This window comes from Cornus florida, unplaced genomic scaffold (genome assembly GCF_030987335.1).
Source record: "Cornus florida cultivar Cherokee Brave unplaced genomic scaffold, ASM3098733v1 CherokeeBrave_3.0.0_Hap2_Chr04, whole genome shotgun sequence".
NCBI classification, from domain to species: Eukaryota; Viridiplantae; Streptophyta; class Magnoliopsida; order Cornales; family Cornaceae; genus Cornus; species Cornus florida.
The window spans coordinates 99,554,877-99,577,445 of NW_026775574.1; positions in this window are offsets into that span (position 1 = coordinate 99,554,877).

A 22,569-nucleotide genomic window follows, 5' to 3' on the forward strand; every position below is an offset into this window, starting at 1 on the left:
AGATAAACCCATCACGTCTCAATCCGAGCTATATATCACGGTTTTCTAAGTTTCGTGATTCTCGGATCATCCTAAATTTTATTAACATACTAATAAATAAGCATTAAAATAAATAAAATATCATGTTCTAACAAATAAACATTAAAATAAATAAAATGTTATGTTCATTGGCCCAACTCATCCAAAGATGTAAAAACAAAATCAATCAACCTATTTGTAACATGTCTTATAATAATAAATATAGTCTCATGTGATGAATCCATAATTGATGAAACAAAAAATAGTCCAATTTTAAATATAAAAGTTATAAACTATTATTATATTTCAAATTTTTTGAGTTTTTCGGGTTCATTGGGTACTAAAACCTTTGCCCAAATCCATCTAAAATAAATTCAAACTCTAAAATGTAAACAATTTTATCCCAAAATTTTAAATACCTTATCCACTTTCGTAAATTTTTTAGGCGGGAATTGAGTTAGTCCCACGCATACTCTACATCATCTCTATATAGACAAAGCACTCAAGCATATTTTACACACCTTATTATTATTATTATTTATTTTTTGTATGATTTATTAAACATGTTTGCTAAGGCTAAGAGTGAAGTCACAACATTAATATGATATTTGTTTAACGATTATATATGTTTTTAATATAAGTTGTCATAATTTTGAATTGATTATAATATTTTGAAAATTTATTTATTATATATAATTATTTGATTTATCATTGACTCGAGGGCACCGTGAATGATTAGGATTTTCTACTAATCAAATTAATAGTTTTGTCATGTTATTAATCAATGGAATTAATAAATTAATCTTTTGAGAAATATTAATTTGGATAAAATAATTTTGAATATCTCACGATTACTGGTTAGGAATGTCATTTGTATGATGTATTGGGTTCGTAGAATGATTTTACCGTATCTAGACTAATACTAACCCAACTCATTTCATGAATAAAATGTAATCATGAACTGTAATCAATTCGATGGAGGGGAATTTGTTTTACCATAAAAATAAAAAAATTTAAAAAATCTATGATGTTGGCTAACAATTTATTTTGTCACCCGCTGCGGCCATTTGGCACTTTGCTAATATCATGGATTTGTTGTTTTTCCTTTTCCCATAATTAGACTTCGAACTCACTAGTACATATCACAATAAGGATCTTGAGTTCATTAAAGCATAATCTCTCATTTAATATCGTATCAACCACTTTCATTTTAAACTTTTTATTTTCTTACCTTATTTACTAAATTTTTCAAGCAAAAATTAGTCACAATTATTAAAATAAAATAAAAATCCATTAAACTAAATTTATGAATTCAATTGCAGAATATTTCACTAAACATTGTAAATCTTTTACTAACTAAAATATAAATTCAATGACAAAATATTTACTAAACAATACAAATCTTTCTCTTCCGATTATCACTTTTCCACGCTTATTACCTTTCTTCCCTGCATTGTCTGCAGAGAGTTTGGGGATTATTGGATAGCTTGTTTGCTGCCCAGTAAGTGCAATAACACTTTTTCTTCTTTCTATTTTTTTATTTTTTGTTTTTCTTGTCAAACTCTAAGTCATACAATTATTCTCAATAGATATCCTCTCACGTTTTGAGCGCACTTCTGCTCTTCACATGCGTTTTAGGTCAAATTTTCACTATTTATGACATAATTTTGTCGCTCCCGCTCTCAAATTCGCTCTCACTCCTACTCTAATTTTATGTAACTTAAGTCAAATCTTCATATTCCTATTCATCATGTTTTAGTGGTATAAAACATATCTTTTTTTATTTTATTTTATTTTTCTTTCACAAAATCTCGTCTTATAATTTTATTGTAAAAAAAAAGTTAACTTTTTTTACAAAAAAGGTAAACTTAATGATTCAAAGAAATTCTAAATTAATTCATAAAAAAAAAAACTAAACTAAAAGCATAAAATAGGAAGAAAAAAAAAATACCATTCCCATTACCTTCCAAATTAGTTCTTAAAAATCACACTAGAAAAAAAAAAAAAATCCAAACTTAAAGTCAAATCATTAAAAAAAAAAAAAATTAAATAAAAGAAACAAATTACCATTTCCATCACCATTAAAATAAAAGGGATTTAATGGTTTATGAAGTTTTAATAGTTTTTCAATTTTTTTTAATGTTAAAAATGTGTTTAGTAAAGAAAACATTTTTTGTTTTCTGTTGCCAGCCTTTAAAAAAGCAAAACAAAAACAAAAATAATGTTTAGTAATATGTTTCTGTTTTTTTATAACATAAAATATTTTTCATTCTTTTGAAGAAAGGATAAAACATAAAGAAAGGTGTTTCCTCTGTTTTCGACACTACAGAGCAAAAAGGTTTTCACTATTATTATTACACATGCTGTGACACCCCCACATTTTCCACGCATAAGTTGATCAGGTTTATACACGAAAAACGAGGGATATCAAAAACAATTGGCAATATACAAGCATGGAATACAAAATGATGATAATAAAAGAATTTAGACAGGAAAGGAATACTAAATAATACAACATCCATCCATCCCTTATTTAATACAGTACTCCATTACAACTTGGAAATCCTATGTCAAGGATCCCTAAATAACCCTGAGAGTTCAACGTCAAAAGTAAATAAAAACTGAAACTGAAGTAGTACATAAAACTTCTACCCTGAACTGGATCGTAAGAGTAGATGAGTTCGGATGATGGTCCCTCACTGCTAACCTCAACCTTGGAATGGGTACTGACCGTATCCTGAAATAGCAACAATGGTGGGTCAACCCCATGAGCAAGTCCTCTCTACTATGACCCAAATCAGAGAATCAAATAAATTAATCATTTATATCCGGATGAGTACTATATCTGTATACATCCTAAGGGAACTATCCCATGTATAACATGACCTCAACCAGAATAGACGGTGATCACTTAGACTCACACTAGGTGGTTAAGTGTCGCCTTTCCCTACCCGGGAAATCAGCTATTATACATGGTGCACGGTACTGACAACACAGACTATAACGAACTACACAGTGATAACACCTCTCAAAGTACTGATGAATATACTGAGCATATAAATTAGGCAACACATGCCAATAATATTACTAAACATATTGAGCATGTCAATTAGGCAACACATGCCAATAATATTAAACCACATACCCCGACAGCCACACATCTGTCTATTGCAACGAATGCATAAGGTATAAATGAGTCTAAACTTATTAGCCAGCTCACATGGTTCTACATGGCAACACATCCATATAATATAAATGTGACATAATTAAGCAGTCCATTTATTTCCTGAAATGCACACAGCATAATAATTATGGTTTATATATCATTTAACAGTATAAACATCCCATAAGATATCATGGATAATTTATATGACTAAAACCATGGCATTATTTAATTTAACAGTAATGTTTGATATCATTTACTAAGATAATAACACTATTTATATTTAACAATGTCATTAAATAAATCACATTAATATCCGTACTGTAAACGAGCCAATAAATGCTTAGAAAAGATTAATCGGTCATAAGAATAATTACCGGGTATTAAAATAATAATTTCGTGGCCCGTTAAACCCGTAAATCCCAACAAAGTACCTAAAAATCCAAGTTTAAGGTTCTGGAATTTACAAAACAGGCCCTAGGGGTATTCTGGTAATTTCCAGCAGTTGACAGGGCCCTTCACGCGCTCCCACGCGCCGCCCTAAGCTTCCCCACGCGCAGCCCAACCTTCCCCACTCTCCCACGCGCTTCCACGCGCGTCTGGAGAGTTCCACGCGCGCGCACGCGCTCCCACGAGCGCGTTGAAGGCTCCTGCAGACGTGGCGGATCCTGATTCGTTGGTTGCATGGGCTTTGCTGCAGGCGCGCTACACCGGATCACTTTATCTCATCTCGCCTAATCCAAGGGTCAATGATCCGGGTGTACCGCGGTAACATGGACCGCGATGCACCGGATCAATCAGCTTTATCTAAGGCCCAGGATGCGCGCGTACGCTAACCTAAAGTACGCTGCATCACACCGGATTACTCCGGTCATCTCCCCCACTGCCGGCGACCGGAAAACTCGCCGGAAGGTCGCCGGAAATTGCAGAAAAGCCCCAGAAAATTCTAGAAAAATCCCTAAAGCCTTATATAATTATTTTCAGCCATTATTAATTTCATAGGATAATAAATAAATATATACCATCCTATAATTAAAATTTCATTAATTTAATAAGATAAAAATTAATAATTTATTAACCTCCTAACCTTGGCTCTATGCATAAAAATAAACTAAACAACTAATTTATTAATTCAAAGGGGAAAAATAGATAATAACTTGCCTTATGGATTTAAAATAAATCCGCCGGTTGTGCGTAATCGGGTAAAATCGTCTACACCGGTCCAAGCTTCTTTCTCTCTCTCTTTTCCTTTCACTCTTATAAAATAGCTCTCTGAAATTTTTAAGCTTTCTAACTCAAGTGAGTTGCCTTAAGGGTAAGATGGCTAACTAATATATATATACAACTTATATAGTATATATAATACAAATATCTAAATTTTCATTAACTTTCAACATTCCCACCTATATGGCTTTAAGGCAATGCAAATCATAGTCAAGTTATTTGATCTACCATTCTACCATAGTAAGTGAAATTCTATCCTAATATTTAATTTCTTCATCATTACATTGATTTAATACTATTATTATTATTATAACTATTATTATTATTATTATTGATAAACTATTATAATTAATATTATTATATTATTATTATTATTACATAAGAATACATTATATCATCATAATACTTTATAACATAAATATAATACTTTAATTAACTAATATTGCTTAATTAAACATAATCAACAAATAAAATTAATTATAATAATACATGCACAATTAAATGAATAAATTTACTATTTTAACATACACAATTAATTTACATGCACCATTAAATGAACTTAATATAACAATGTAGCATGCACAATAATAGGTAAAGAAATCCACACATAATTGAATTTAAATAAACTAAACTCTTTAATAAAATACGGGGTATTACATTCTCCCCCCCTAATAACGGAATTTCGTCCCCGAAATTCACTACATACCTGTATTAAAGAGCTCTGGATACTTGGCACGGATAATATCTTCCCGTTCCCAAGTAGACTCTGTAGCACTATGATGACTCCACTGTACACGTACTAATGGAATAGTCTTCGTGCGCAGTATCTGATTCCTACGATCGAGAATACAGTAAGGTTGTTCCAAATAGGTTGCATCGGGTTGTAACTCAATCTCACCCACATCAATGTGTTGATATCGATCTTCTTCCCGTAGAAATTTTCGCAGCATAGATACATGAAAAACGTTATGTACCCTATGAAGATTATCTGGTAGAGCTAGACGATAAGCTACTGCCCCAATCCGATCTGTAATCATAAAAGGACCCACAAAACGAGGCGATAACTTACCCTTTGACCCAAACCGCATTACCCCCTTCATGGGAGAAACCTTAAGCAAAACCTGATCACCAACCTTAAACTCCAAAACACGAGTTCGACGGTCAGCATAACTTTTCTGTCTGCTTTGAGCTGTACGCATCCGATCCCTAATGATAGCGATCTTTTCTGACGTGTCCTTAATAAATTCAGGACCCAAAAAGCTGTTCTCACCAACTCCAAGCCAACAGACAGGAGACCTACATGGTCTACCGTACAAAGCCTCAAATGGTGTCATACCAATAGTTTTCTGATAACTATTGTTATAAGCAAACTCTGACAGCGGCAAATATTCCTCCCAATTGCCCTTAAAATCAAGAACACATGCCCGCAGCATGTCTTCTAAAATCTGATTAACTCGCTCAGTCTGTCCATCTGTTTGAGGATGATAAGCAGTGCTAAGATAAAGTTCTGTACCCAAAGCCTGCTGAAAGCTCCTCCAAAATCCTGATACAAACTTCGGATCTCTATCTGATACGATGGACAATGGTACGCCATGAAGTTTCACCATTTCTGCAATATAAAGCTTAGCATACTGTTCGGACGTAAAGTTTGAACGAACAGGCAGAAAATGAGCGGACTTGGTCAATCTATCAACAATGACCCAAATAGAGTTATGATTATGATGTGAAGTAGGTAATCCCTCTATGAAGTCCATGGAAATACTCTCCCATTTCCACTCTGGTATAGGAAGTGGCTGTAACGATCCTGGCAGTCTCTGATGATCAATCTTAATCATCTGACAGGTGCTACATTTAGAGACAAAGGTAGCTATGTCTCTCTTCATGCCGGCCCACCAAAACTGGCGTTTCATGTCCTGATACATCTTGTCTCCCCCTGGATGTACAGAGAACTGAGAAGTGTGTGTCTCTCTCATCACAACATTTCTCAAATTGTCAGCTGAAGGCACAATTAAACGTCCCTTGTACCTCAATCCTCCATCAGTCCCTATAGAATAAAAAGGAACATCTCCGGAGGCTAACTCCGAAACCCGATCAATACACTGTTGATCTGAGAGTTGCGCTTGAATGACCTGATGAATGATAGAAGGAGTTACTACCACACATGCCATAAAAGCGTCTGCTAACTCATCAACAGTCTTCAAAGCATCCCACTCTGTTGCAAACAAAACTGAAAGGCTGACATAGGGTCGGCGGCTGAGTGCGTCTGCTACAACATTCGCTTTCCCTGGATGATACTGAATGGAGAAGTGATAGTCTTTCACGAACTCCAACCATCTGCGCTGTCTCATATTCAGTTCCCTCTGTGTGAACAAATACTGTAGACTTTTATGATCGCTAAACAATCGAAAAGTCTCCCCCAAAAGATAATGCCTCCAAATACGCAAGGCAAAAACCACTGCTGCGAGCTCTAGATCGTGAGTCGGGTAATTAAGCTCATGAGGCTTAAGCTTCCTAGACCCATAAGAAACTGGTCGCTCTTCTTGCATCAATACACAACCCAAACCCTTCAGAGAAGCGTCGGTAAATACTAAATACTCGATTCCACTCTGAGGTGTGGCTAAGACAGGTGCAGAAGTTAACTTACTCTTCAATTCAGCAAAAGCAGTCTGACAAGAATCATCCCATACAAATGGTACATTCTTCTTAGTCAGATGAGTAAGTGGACCCGCAATTTTGGAAAATCCCTGGATGAACCTGCGATAATACCCCGCTAATCCCAGAAAACTGCGAATCTCTGTCGGTGAGGTAGGCTGTCCCCACTCCATAATGGCCGCAACCTTGGCTGGATCTACTACTAACCCTTCTTCTGACACTACATGACCCAGAAATTTGACCTCTTTCTGCCAAAATTCACACTTCTCAAACTTCGCAAACAACTGATGTTCTCGAAGTGTCTGCAATACTGTGCGTAAATGTCTGGCATGGTCCTTCTCCGACTTAGAGTAAACCAGAATATCATCAATGAAAACAATGACAAACTGATCTAAGTATTCTCTGAATACTCTATTCATCAAGTCCATAAAGACAGCTGGAGCGTTCGTTAAATCGAAAGGCATAACACGAAACTCATAAGATCCGTACCTTGTGAGAAATGCTGTCTTTGGAACATCTTGTTCTCTGACTCGTAACTGGTGATAACCAGACCTCAAATCGATCTTTGAGAAGTAAATAGCTCCCTTCAACTGATCAAACAGGTCATCAATTCTGGGCAACGGGTACTTGTTGCGAATAGTGACCTTGTTCAGTTCTCTGTAATCAATACAAAGACGAAGAGATCCATCCTTTTTCTTAACAAACAGTATTGGTGCTCCCCATGGTGAAGTACTCCTGCGAATAAATCCCTGGCTGAGCAGCTGCTGAATTTGATCTTTCAACTCTCGCATCTCCACTGGTGCCATTCTGTACGGCGCCTTAGCAATAGGCGTAGTGCCTGGAGCTAAATCAATGACGAAGTCTATCTCTTGACTCGGTGGCAAGCCTGGAATTTCCTGGAATACATCCTGGAATTCCTGTACTACCGGAATACTGTCAAGAGATACCGCAGTCGCTTCCTGTGAGTCCTCCTCAAGAACGAATAAATAAGTGCTAGGTCCTCTATCAGGTTGTGGTGCAACAAGAAGATACATCTCCTGTCCTGGTATAGCAAATACAATAGACTTTTCGTAATAGTTAACCTGAGCATGGTACTGAGATAACCAGTCCATCCCAAGTATAACATCATACGAATGCATATCTAACACTAACAAATTTGCAAGAAATCAAAGCCGGCCTATATGTATAAGGATATCACCGCTACACTCTCGTAAAGTTGCGCCAACTCCCAATGGTGTATAAATATTAAGAGGTTGGTCACATAACTGAGTCGTCATACCAGATAAGATAATAAAAGATCTAGACACAAAAGAATGTGATGCACCAGTGTCAAACAGTATACGAGCAGTTCTACCATGTATAGAAAACATACCCTCAATAGCCTGAGGAGCCTACGCATTATGTGGCATGAAGTTATAAACTCTGCCATGATGCAACTGCTGTGGGGGTTGTCCCGGAGGAAATGGTGGTGTTGGAAGTGCCGGAAAATTCTGAACTTGCCTACGTGGCATCGGTGGGGCCGGTAGAGGTAACGGCTGATTAGGTCTCGGCTGCCCATACTGTCCCTGCTTAGCTTTGGGACACATCTTGGCCGGATGTCCAATCTCTCTACAGTGATAACAACGTCCCGTAAAAGGACCTGCCTGCCTTCTCTGTTGATTTCCCGACCACTGTTCCTGTCCGGTCTGAGTTACCCCATCTTGTCTACCCTGATTAGGAACTCCATCCCTCTGCACATCTGGGTTTCCTTTGTTTTTCTTCCAAGGTTGATGTCCTTGAAATCTGCCCCGATCATTGGACTTGGTACCACTGCTGTTTCCTTTCTCCACTGTCTGGTAGTCTCGGTTAGTCCGCTTATCTCCCTTGGACTTTCGGTAATCACTCCTCATCTGGCAGTGCTGTAAAGCGGCATTAACCACCTGGATATAAGTAGTATATGCACGACTACCTATGATCACCACTTTAATCGGCCATATCAACCCTTTCACAAAGCGGTCTCTCTTCTTTTCTTCCGTATTGACCTCCTCTGGTGCAAATAATGACAAATTAATGAACTTCTGTTCATACTCAGCCACAGTCATATCCTCCTGTTGCAGATCCAGAAATTCAGTCTTCATCGCTGATCTTACTGACATAGGAAAATACTTGTAACACCCCCACATTTTCCACGCATAAGTTGATCAGGCTTATACACGAAAAACGAGGGATATCAAAAACAATTGGCAATATACAAGCATGGAATACAAAATGATGGAAATAAAAGAATTTAGACAGGAAAGAAACATTAAATAATACAACATCCATTCATCCTTTATTTAATACAGTACTTCATTACAACTTGGAAATCCTACGTCAGGGATCCCTAAATATAACCCTGAGAGTTCAACGTCAAAAGTAAATAAAAACTGAAACTGAAATACTACATAAAACTTCTACCCTGCACTGGATCGTAGGAGTAGATGAGTTCGGATGATGGTCCCACACTGCTAACCTCAGCCTTGAAACGGATACTGACCGTATCCTGAAATAACAACAATGGTGGGTCAACCCCACGAGCAAGTCCTCTCTACTATGACCCAAATCAGAGAATCAAATAAATTAATCATTATGAATCGGATGAGTACTATATCTGTATACATCCTATGGGAACTATCCGATGTATAACATGACCTCAACCAGAATAGACGGTGATCACTTAGACTCACACTAGGTGGTCAAGTGTCGCCTTTCCCTACCCGGGAAATCAGCTATTATACATGGTGCACGGTACTGACAACACAGATTATAACGAACTACACAGTGATAACACCTCGCAAAGTACTGATGAATATACTGAGCATATAAATTAGGCAACACATGCCAACAATATTAATAAAGATACCGAGAATGTCAATTTAGGCAACACATGCCAATAATATTAATAAATATACCAAGTATGTCAGTTAGGCAACACATGCCAATAATATTAAACCACATACCCCGACAGCCACACATCTGTCTATCGCAACGAATGCATAAGGTATAAATGAGTCTAAACTTATTAGTCAGCTCACATGGTTCTATATGGCAACACATCCATATAATATAAATGCGACATAATAAACAGTCCATTTATTCCCTGAAATGCACACAGCATAATAATCATGATTTATATACGATTAACAGTATAAACATCCCGTAAGATATCATGGATAATTTATCTGACTAAAACCATGGCCTTATGTAATTTAACAGTAATGTTTGATACCATTTAATACGATAATAACACTATTTATATTTAACAATGTCGTTAAATAAACCACATTAGTATCCGTACTGAGAATGAGCCAATAAATGCTTAGAAAAGATTAATCGGTCATAAGAATAAGTAACGGGTGTTAAAATAATAATTTCGTGGCCCGTTAAACCCGTAATTACCAACACAGTACCTAAAAATCCAAGTTTAAGGTTCTGGAATTTACAAAACAGGCCCTAGGGGTATTCTGGTAATTTCCAGCAGCTGTAGGGACCCCACACGCGCCCTCACGCGCCTCCCAGAGCCTCCCCACGCGCAGCCAAGCTTTCCCCACTCTCCCACGCGCCTCCACGCGCGTCTGGCGTCAGCCACGCGCGCACACGCGCTCCCACGCGCGTTTGGAGAGTCCCACGCGCGCGTTGATGGCTTCCTGCTGACGTGGCGTTCTCCGGTTGGTTGGCTGCATCATCCTTCCTACATGCGCGCCACACCGGATCATCTCACCCTATCTTCCCTCCATCCAACGCCCACAGATCCGGGTGTACCGCGGTATCATGGACCGCGATGCACCGGATCAATCAGACTCCACTAATGGCCAGGATGCGCGCGTACACCCTCCTATGGTGCGCCGCGTTGCACCGGATCACTCCGGTCGTCTCCCCCACTGCCGGCGACCGGAAAACTCGCCGGAAGGTCGCCGGAAATTGCAGAAAATGCCCGAAAAAATCTAGAAAATTCTAGAAAAATCCCTAAAGTCTTATTTAATTATTTTTAGCCATTATTAATTTCATAGGACATTAAATAAATATATACCATCCTATATAATTAAAATTCCATTAATTTAATAAAATAAAATTAATAATTTATTAACCTCCTAACCTTGGCTCTATGCATAAAAATAAGCTAAACAATTAATTTATTAATTCAAAGGGGAAAAGTAGATAATAACTTGCCTTTTTGGATTTAAAATAAATCCGCCGGTCTGCGCGTAGTTGGGTAAAATTGCCTACACCGGTCCAAGCTTCTTTCTCTTTCTCTTTTCCTTTCACTCTTATAAAATAGCTCTCTAGAATTTATACTTTGCTTCTAACTCCCTTTATTTTTTTTTTTTTCTAAGGCAAGCTAGTTAATTTATACACAAAATATATAATATAAATATTACAAATATCTAATTTATAATAACTTCTCACCCATTTCTCATATTCCTACCTATATGGCTTTAAGACAATGCTATCTTTAATCAAGATATTTGATCCACCATTCTACCATACTAAATGAAATTCTATCCTAGTATTTAATTTTCCATCATTACATTGATTTATTATAACTATTATTATTATTATTACTAATATTATTATTAATAAACTTTTATTATTATTATTATTATAATATTATTATTATTATTATTAAACTAATATAATTATTATTATTGTTATTACAAAATAATATATTATATCATCATAATACTTTATAACACAAATATAATATTCTAATTAACTAATATTGCTTAATTAAACAAAATAAACAAATAATAATACATGCACAATTAAATACATAAATTTACTATTTTAACATACACAATTAATTTACATGCACCATTAAATGAACTTAATATAACAATGAAGCATGCACAATAATAGGTACAGGAATCCCCACATAATTGAATTTAAATACACTAAACTCTTTAATTAATTACGGGGTATTACATTCTCCCCCCCTAATAACGGAATTTCGTCCCCGAAATTCACTACATACCTGTATTAAAGAGCTCTGGATACTTGGCACGGATAATATCTTCCCGTTCCCAAGTAGACTCTGTAGCATTATGATGACTCCACTGTACACGTACTAATGGAATAGTCTTCGTGCGCAGTATCTGATTCCTACGATCGAGAATACAGTAAGGTTGTTCCAAATAGGTTGCATCAGGTTGCAACTCAATCTCACCCACATCAATGTGTTGATATCGGTCTTCGTCCCGTAGAAATTTTCGCAGCATAGATACATGAAAAACATTATGTACCCTATGAAGATTATCTGGTAGAGCCAGACGATAAGCTACTGCCCCAATCCGATCTGTAATCATAAAAGGACCCACAAAACGAGGCGATAACTTACCCTTTGACCCAAACCGCATTACTCCCTTCATAGGAGAAACCTTAAGCAAAACCTGATCACCAACCTTAAACTCCAAAACACGAGTTCGACGGTCAGCATAACTTTTTTGTCTGCTTTGAGCTGTACGCATCCGATCCCTAATGATAGCGATCTTTTCAGACGTGTCCTTAATAAATGCAGGACCCAAAAAGCTGTTCTCACCAACTCCAAGCCAACAGACAGGAGACCTACACGGTCTACCGTACAAAGCCTCAAATGGTGCCATACCAATAGTTTTCTGATAACTATTGTTATACGCAAACTCTGAAAGCGGTAAATATTCCTCCCAATTGCCCTTAAAATCAAGAACACATGCCCGCAACATGTCTTCTAAAATCTGATTAACTCGCTCAGTCTGTCCATCTGTTTGAGGATGATAAGCAGTGCTAAGATATAGTTCTGTACCCAAAGCCTGCTGAAAGCTCCTCCAAAATCCCGATATAAACTTCGGATCTCTATCTGATACGATGGACAATGGTACTCCATGAAGTTTCACCATTTCTGCAATATACAGCTTAGCATACTGTTCTGACGTAAAGTTTGAACGAACAGGCAGAAAGTGAGCGGACTTGGTCAATCTATCAACAATGACCCAAATAGAGTTGTGATTATGCTGTGAAGTAGGTAATCCCTCTATAAAGTCCATGGAAATACTTTCCCATTTCCATTCTGGTATGGGAAGTGGCTGTAACGATCCTGGCGGTCTCTGATGATCAATCTTAATCATCTGACAGGTGCTACATTTAGAGACAAAGATAGCTATATCTCTTTTCATGCCGGCCCACCAAAACTGGCGTTTCATGTCCTGATACATCTTATCTCCCCCTGGATGTACCGAGAACTGAGAAGTGTGTGTCTCTCTCATCACAACATTTCTCAAATTGTCAGCTGAAGGCATAATTAAACGTCCCTTATACCTCAATCCTCCATCAGTCCCTATAGAATAAAAAGGAACATCTCCGGAGGCTAACTCCGAAACCCGATCAATACACTGTTGATCTGAGAGTTGCGCTTGAATGACCTGATGAATGATAGAAGGAGTTACTACCACACATGCCATAAAAGCGTCTGCTAACTCATCAACCGTCTTCAAAGCATCCCACTCTGTTGTAAACAAAGCTGAAAGGCTGACATAGGGTCGGCGGCTGAGTGCGTCTGCTACAACATTCGCTTTCCCTGGATGATACTGAATAGAGAAGTGATAGTCTTTCACGAATTCCAACCATCTGCGCTGTCTCATATTCAGTTCCCTCTGTGTGAACAAATACTGTAGACTCTTATGATCGCTAAACAATCGAAAAGTCTCCCCCAAAAGATAATGTCTCCAAATACGCAAGGCAAAAACCACTGCGGCGAGCTCTAGGTCGTGAGTCGGGTAATTAAGCTCATGAGGCTTAAGCTTCCTAGACCCATAAGAAACTGGTCGCTCTTCTTGCATCAACACACAACCCAAACCCTTCAGAGAAGCGTCGGTAAATACGAAATACTCGATTCCACTCTGAGGTGTGGCTAAGACAGGTGCAGAAGTTAACTTGCTCTTCAATTCAGCAAAAGCAGCCTGACAAGAATCATCCCATACAAATGGTACATTCTTCTTAGTCAGATGAGTAAGTGGACCCGCAATTTTGGAAAATCCCTGGATGAACCGGCGATAATACCCTGCCAATCCCAGAAAACTGCGAATCTCTGTCGGTGAGGTAGGCTGTCCCCACTCCATAACGGCCGCAACCTTGGCTGGATCTACTGCTAACCCTTCTTCTGACACTACATGACCTAGAAATTTGACCTCTTTCTGCCAAAATTCACACTTCTCAAACTTCGCAAACAACTGATGTTCTCGAAGTGTCTGCAATACTGTGCGTAAATGTCTAGCATGGTCCTTCTCCGACTTAGAGTAAACCAGAATATCATCAATGAAAACAATGACAAACTGATCTAAGTATTCTCTGAATACTCTATTCATCAAGTCCATAAAGACAGCTGGAGCGTTCGTCAAACCGAAAGGCATAACACGAAACTCATAAGATCCGTACCTTGTGAGGAATGCTGTCTTCGGAACATCTTGTTCTCTGACTCGTAGCTGATGATAACCAGACCTCAAATCGATCTTTGAAAAGTAAGTAGCTCCCTTCAACTGATCAAACAGGTCATCAATTCTGGGCAACGGGTACTTGTTGCGAACAGTGACCTTGTTTAGTTCTCTGTAATCAATACAAAGACGAAGAGATCCATCCTTCTTCTTGACAAACAGTACTGGTGCTCCCCATGGTGAAGTACTTCTGCGAATAAATCCCTGGCTGAGCAACTGTTGAATTTGATCTTTCAACTCTCGCATCTCCACTGGTGCCATTCTGTACGGCACCTTAGCAATAGGCGTAGTGCCTGGAGCTAAATCAATAACGAAGTCTATCTCTCGACTCGGTGGCAAGCCTGGAATTTCCTGGAATACATCCTGGAATTCCTGTACTACCGGGATGCTGTCAAGAGATACCGCAGTCGCTTCCTGTGAGTCCTCCTCAAGAACGAATAAATAAGTGCTAGGCCCTCTATCAGGTTGTGGTACAACAAGAAGATACATCTCCTGTCCTGGTATAGAAAATACAATAGACTTTTCGTAACAGTTAACCTGAGCATGGTACTGAGATAACCAGTCCATCCCAAGTATAACATCATACGAATGCATATCTAACACTAACAAATTTGTAAGAAATCGAAGCCGGCCCATATCTATAAGGATATCACCGCTATACTCTCGTAAAATTGCGCCAACTCCCAATGGTGTATAAATATTAAGAGGTTGGTCACATAACTGAGTCGTCATACCAGATAAGATAACAAAAGATCTAGACACAAAAGAATGTGATGCACCAGTGTCAAACAGTATACGAGCAGTTCTACCATGTATAGAAAACATACCCTCAATAGCCTGAGGAGCCTGCGCATTATGTGACATGAAGTTATAAACTCTGCCATTATGCAACTGCTGTGGAGGTTGTCCCGGAGGAAATGGTGGTGCTGGAAGTGCCGGAAAATTCTGAACTTGCCCACGTGGCATCGGTGGGGCCGGTAGAGGTAACGGCTGATTAGGTCTCGGCTGCCCATACTGTCCCTGCTTAGCTTTGGGACACATCTTGGCCGGATGCCCAATCTCTCTACAGTGATAACAACGTCCCGTAAAAGGACCTGCCTGCCTTCTCTGTTGATTTCCCGACCACTGTTCCTGTCCGGTCTGAGGTATCCCACCTTGTCTACCCTGATTAGGGACTCCATCCCTCTGCACATCTAGGTTTCCTTTGTTTTTCTTCCAAGGTTGATGTCCTTGAAATCTGCCCCGATCATTGGACTTGGCACCACTGCTGCTTCCTTTCTCCCCTGTCTGGTAGTCTCGGTTAGTCCGCTTATCTCCCTTGGACTTCCGGTAATCACTCCTCATCTGGCAGTGCTGTAAGGCGGCATTAACCACCTGGATATAAGTAGTATATGCAGGACTACCTAAGATCACCACTTTAATCGGCCATATTAACCCCTTCACAAAGCGGTCTCTCTTCTTTTCTTCCGTATTGACCTCCTCTGGTGCAAATAATGACAAATTTATGAACTTCTGTTCATACTCAGCCACAGTCATATCTTCCTGTTGCAGATCCAGAAATTCGGTCTTCATCGCTGATCTTACTGACATAGGAAAATACTTGCCGTCAAAGCGAGTCTGAAATTCAGCATACGTCAATCTGGTCCTCTCATCGACAGTAGTAATAGACTCCCACCACTGCAATGCATTGCCTATCAGCATAAACGTAGCCAGCATCTGTTTCTGCACTTCGGTACAGATTACCATCCGAAGATGACGCTCGCTCTCCTGTTTCCACTGATATGCTAACAAGACATCTGTGGACCCCGCAAATGTCGGTGGATTTCCCCGGATGAACGAGTGACGAACTTTGTCCCATGACATTGGCTGTGCCACTGGTTCAGGAACAGGTACTATCGGAGGAGGTTGCTGGTTTCGTAGAGCAGATGCTACTCCTGCTGCCACCGCTCGTGCAATGATATCAGCAACTTGAGGAGAAAATTCCTGATTCTCATTTTGAGTTGGGGAAATACTGCGATGACGGTTCGCATTCCTTGTCCCACGCCGAGACATCCTTCTATTAAATTTAGAAAAATCTAACGTCAGTACATTATAATGGACCGACTAAAAGAATACAAAGAACCCTAATACTTAGGCTCTAATTATCAGAATACACAACGCGGAAGTATAGTAATCACAGATCCCTAAGACACTCGAACCTGGAATGCTCTGATACCAACTGTAACACCCCCACATTTTCCACGCATAAGTTGATCAGGCTTATACACGAAAAACGAGGGATATCAAAAACAATTGGCAATATACAAGCATGGAATACAAAATGATGGAAATAAAAGAATTTAGACAGGAAAGAAACATTAAATAATACAACATCCATTCATCCTTTATTTAATACAGTACTTCATTACAACTTGGAAATCCTACGTCAGGGATCCCTAAATATAACCCTGAGAGTTCAACGTCAAAAGTAAATAAAAACTGAAACTGAAATACTACATAAAACTTCTACCCTGCACTGGATCGTAGGAGTAGATGAGTTCGGATGATGGTCCCACACTGCTAACCTCAGCCTTGAAACGGATACTGACCGTATCCTGAAATAACAACAATGGTGGGTCAACCCCACGAGCAAGTCCTCTCTACTATGACCCAAATCAGAGAATCAAATAAATTAATCATTATGAATCGGATGAGTACTATATCTGTATACATCCTATGGGAACTATCCGATGTATAACATGACCTCAACCAGAATAGACGGTGATCACTTAGACTCACACTAGGTGGTCAAGTGTCGCCTTTCCCTACCCGGGAAATCAGCTATTATACATGGTGCACGGTACTGACAACACAGATTATAACGAACTACACAGTGATAACACCTCGCAAAGTACTGATGAATATACTGAGCATATAAATTAGGCAACACATGCCAACAATATTAATAAAGATACCGAGAATGTCAATTTAGGCAACACATGCCAATAATATTAATAAATATACCAAGTATGTCAGTTAGGCAACACATGCCAATAATATTAAACCACATACCCCGACAGCCACACATCTGTCTATCGCAACGAATGCATAAGGTATAAATGAGTCTAAACTTATTAGTCAGCTCACATGGTTCTATATGGCAACACATCCATATAATATAAATGCGACATAATAAACAGTCCATTTATTCCCTGAAATGCACACAGCATAATAATCATGATTTATATACGATTAACAGTATAAACATCCCGTAAGATATCATGGATAATTTATCTGACTAAAACCATGGCCTTATGTAATTTAACAGTAATGTTTGATACCATTTAATACGATAATAACACTATTTATATTTAACAATGTCGTTAAATAAACCACATTAGTATCCGTACTGAGAATGAGCCAATAAATGCTTAGAAAAGATTAATCGGTCATAAGAATAAGTAACGGGTGTTAAAATAATAATTTCGTGGCCCGTTAAACCCGTAATTACCAACACAGTACCTAAAAATCCAAGTTTAAGGTTCTGGAATTTACAAAACAGGCCCTAGGGGTATTCTGGTAATTTCCAGCAGCTGTAGGGACCCCACACGCGCCCTCACGCGCCTCCCAGAGCCTCCCCACGCGCAGCCAAGCTTTCCCCACTCTCCCACGCGCCTCCACGCGCGTCTGGCGTCAGCCACGCGCGCACACGCGCTCCCACGCGCGTTTGGAGAGTCCCACGCGCGCGTTGATGGCTTCCTGCTGACGTGGCGTTCTCCGGTTGGTTGGCTGCATCATCCTTCCTACATGCGCGCCACACCGGATCATCTCACCCTATCTTCCCTCCATCCAACGCCCACAGATCCGGGTGTACCGCGGTATCATGGACCGCGATGCACCGGATCAATCAGACTCCACTAATGGCCAGGATGCGCGCGTACACCCTCCTATGGTGCGCCGCGTTGCACCGGATCACTCCGGTCGTCTCCCCCACTGCCGGCGACCGGAAAACTCGCCGGAAGGTCGCCGGAAATTGCAGAAAATGCCCGAAAAAATCTAGAAAATTCTAGAAAAATCCCTAAAGTCTTATTTAATTATTTTTAGCCATTATTAATTTCATAGGACATTAAATAAATATATACCATCCTATATAATTAAAATTCCATTAATTTAATAAAATAAAATTAATAATTTATTAACCTCCTAACCTTGGCTCTATGCATAAAAATAAGCTAAACAATTAATTTATTAATTCAAAGGGGAAAAGTAGATAATAACTTGCCTTTTTGGATTTAAAATAAATCCGCCGGTCTGCGCGTAGTTGGGTAAAATTGCCTACACCGGTCCAAGCTTCTTTCTCTTTCTCTTTTCCTTTCACTCTTATAAAATAGCTCTCTAGAATTTATACTTTGCTTCTAACTCCCTTTATTTTTTTTTTTTTCTAAGGCAAGCTAGTTAATTTATACACAAAATATATAATATAAATATTACAAATATCTAATTTATAATAACTTCTCACCCATTTCTCATATTCCTACCTATATGGCTTTAAGACAATGCTATCTTTAATCAAGATATTTGATCCACCATTCTACCATACTAAATGAAATTCTATCCTAGTATTTAATTTTCCATCATTACATTGATTTATTATAACTATTATTATTATTATTACTAATATTATTATTAATAAACTTTTATTATTATTATTATTATAATATTATTATTATTATTATTAAACTAATATAATTATTATTATTGTTATTACAAAATAATATATTATATCATCATAATACTTTATAACACAAATATAATATTCTAATTAACTAATATTGCTTAATTAAACAAAATAAACAAATAATAATACATGCACAATTAAATACATAAATTTACTATTTTAACATACACAATTAATTTACATGCACCATTAAATGAACTTAATATAACAATGAAGCATGCACAATAATAGGTACAGGAATCCCCACATAATTGAATTTAAATACACTAAACTCTTTAATTAATTACGGGGTATTACAATACTTGTCATCAAAGCGAGTATGAAATTCAGCATAAGTCAATCTGGTCCTCTCTTCGACAGTAGTAATAGACTCCCACCACTGCAATGCATTGCCTATAAGCATAAACGTAGCTAGCATCTGTTTCTGCACTTCGGTACAGATTACCATCCGAAGATGACGCTCGCTCTCCTGTTTCCACTGATATGCTAACAAGACATCTGTGGACCCTGCAAATGTTGGTGGATTTCCTCTGATAAACGAGTGAGGAGTTTTGTCCCATGACATTGGTTGCGCCACTGGTTCAGGAACACGTACTATCGGAGGAGGTTGCTGGTTTCGTAGAGCAGATGCTACTCCTGCTGCTACAGCTCGTGCAATGATATCAGCAACTTAAGGGGAAAATTCCTGATTCTCATTTTGAGTTGGGGAAATACTGCGATGCTGGTTCACATTCCTTGTCCCACGCCGAGACATCCTTTTTTTAAATTCAGAAAAATCTAACGTCAGTACATTATAATGGACCGACTAAAATAATACAAAGAACCCTAATACTTAGGCTCTAATTATCATAATACACAACGCGGAAGTATAGTAATCACAGATCCCTAAGACACTCGAACCTGGAATGCTCTGATACCAACTGTGACACCCCCACATTTTCCACGCATAAGTTGATCAGGCTTATACATGAAAAACGAGGGATATAAAAAACAATTGGCAATATACAAGCATGGAATACAAAATGATGATAATAAAAGAATTTAGACAGGAAAGGAACACTAAATAATACAACATCCATCCATCCCTTATTTAATACAGTACTCCATTACAACTTGGAAATCCTATGTCAAGGATCCCTAAATAACCCTGAGAGTTCGACGTCAAAAGTAAATAAAAACTGAAACTGAAGTAGTACATAAAACTTCTACCCTGAACTGGATCGTAAGAGTAGATGAGTTCGGATGATGGTCCCTCACTGCTAACCTCAACCTTGGAACGGGTTTTGACCGTATCCTGAAATAACAACAATGGTGGGTCAACCCCACGAGCAAGTCCTCTCTACTATGACCCAAATCAGAGAATCAAATAAATTAATCATTTATATCCGGATGAGTACTATATTTGTATACATCCTAAGGGAACTATCCCATGTATAACATGACCTCAACCAGAATAAACGGTGATCACTTAGACTCACACTAGGTGGTTAAGTGTCGCCTTTCCCTACCCGGGAAATCAGCTATTATACATGGTGCACGGTACTGACAACACAGACTATAACGAACTACACAGTGATAACACCTCTCAAAGTACTGATGAATATACTGAGCATATAAATTAGGCAACAGATGCCAATAATATTACTAAACATACTGAGCATGTCAATTAGGCAACACATGCCAATAATATTAAACCACATACCCCGACAGCCACACATCTGTCTATTGCAACGAATGCATAAGGTATAAATGAGTCTAAACTTATTAGCCAGCTCACATGGTTTTATATGGCAACACATCCATATAATATAAATGTGACATAATTAAGCAGTCCATTTATTTCCTGAAATGCACACAGCATAATAATTATGGTTTATATATCATTTAGCAGTATAAACATCCCATAAGATATCATGGATAATTTATATGACTAAAACCATGGCATTATTTAATTTAACAGTAATGTTTGATATCATTTACTAAGATAATAACACTATTTATATTTAACAATGTCATTAAATAAATCACATTAATATCCGTACTGTAAACGAGCCAATAAATGCTTAGAAAAGATTAATCGGTCATAAGAATAATTACCGGGTATTAAAATAATAATTTCGTGACCCGTTAAACCCGTAAATCCCAACAAAGTACCTAAAAATCCAAGTTTAAGGTTCTGGAATTTACAAAACAGGCCCTAGGGGTATTCTGGTAATTTCCAGCAGTTGACAGGGCCCTTCACGCGCTCCCACGCGCCACCCTAAGCTTCCCCACGCGCAGCCCAACCTTCCCTACTCTCCCACGCGCTTGCACGCGCTTCCACGCGCGTCTGGAGAGTTCCACGCGCGCTCACGCGCTCCCACGCGCGCGTTGAAGGCTCCTGCAGATGTGGCGGATCCTGATTCGTTGGTTGCATGGGCTTTGCTGCAGGCGCGCTACACCGGATCACTTCATCTCATTTCGCCTAATCCAAGGGTCAATGATCCGGGTGTACCGCGGTAACATGGACCGCGATGCACCGGATCAATCAGCTTTATCTAAGGCCCAGGATACGCGCGTACGCTAACCTAAAGTACGCCGCATCACACCGGATTACTCCGGTCATCTCCCCCACTGCCGGCGACCGGAAAACTCGCCGGAAGATCGCCGGAAATTGCAGAAAAGCCCCGAAAAATTCTAGAAAATTCTAGAAAAATCCCTAAAGCCATATATAATTATTTTCAGCCATTATTAATTTCATAGGATAATAAATAAATATATACCATCCTATAATTAAAATTTCATTAATTTAATAAGATAAAAATTAATAATTTATTAACCTCCTAACCTTGGCTCTATGCATAAAAATAAACTAAACAATTAATTTATTAATTCAAAGGGGAAAAATAGATAATAACTTGCCTTATGGATTTAAAATAAATCCGCCGGTTGTGCGTAGTCGGGTAAAATCGCCTACACCAGTTCAAGCTTCTTTCTCTCTCTCTTTTCCTTTCACTCTTATAAAATAGCTCTCTGAAATTTTTAAGCTTTCTAACTTAAGTGAGTTGCCTTAAGGGTAAGATGGCTAACTAATATATATATACAACTTATATAGTATATATAATACAAATATCTAAATTTTCATTAACTTTCAACATTCCCACCTATATGGCTTTAAGGCAATGCAAATCATAGTCAAGTTATTTGATCTACCATTCTACCATAGTAAATGAAATTCTATTCTAATATTTAATTTCTTCATCATTACATTGATTTAATACTATTATTATTATTATAACTATTATTATTATTATTATTATTATTAAACTATTATA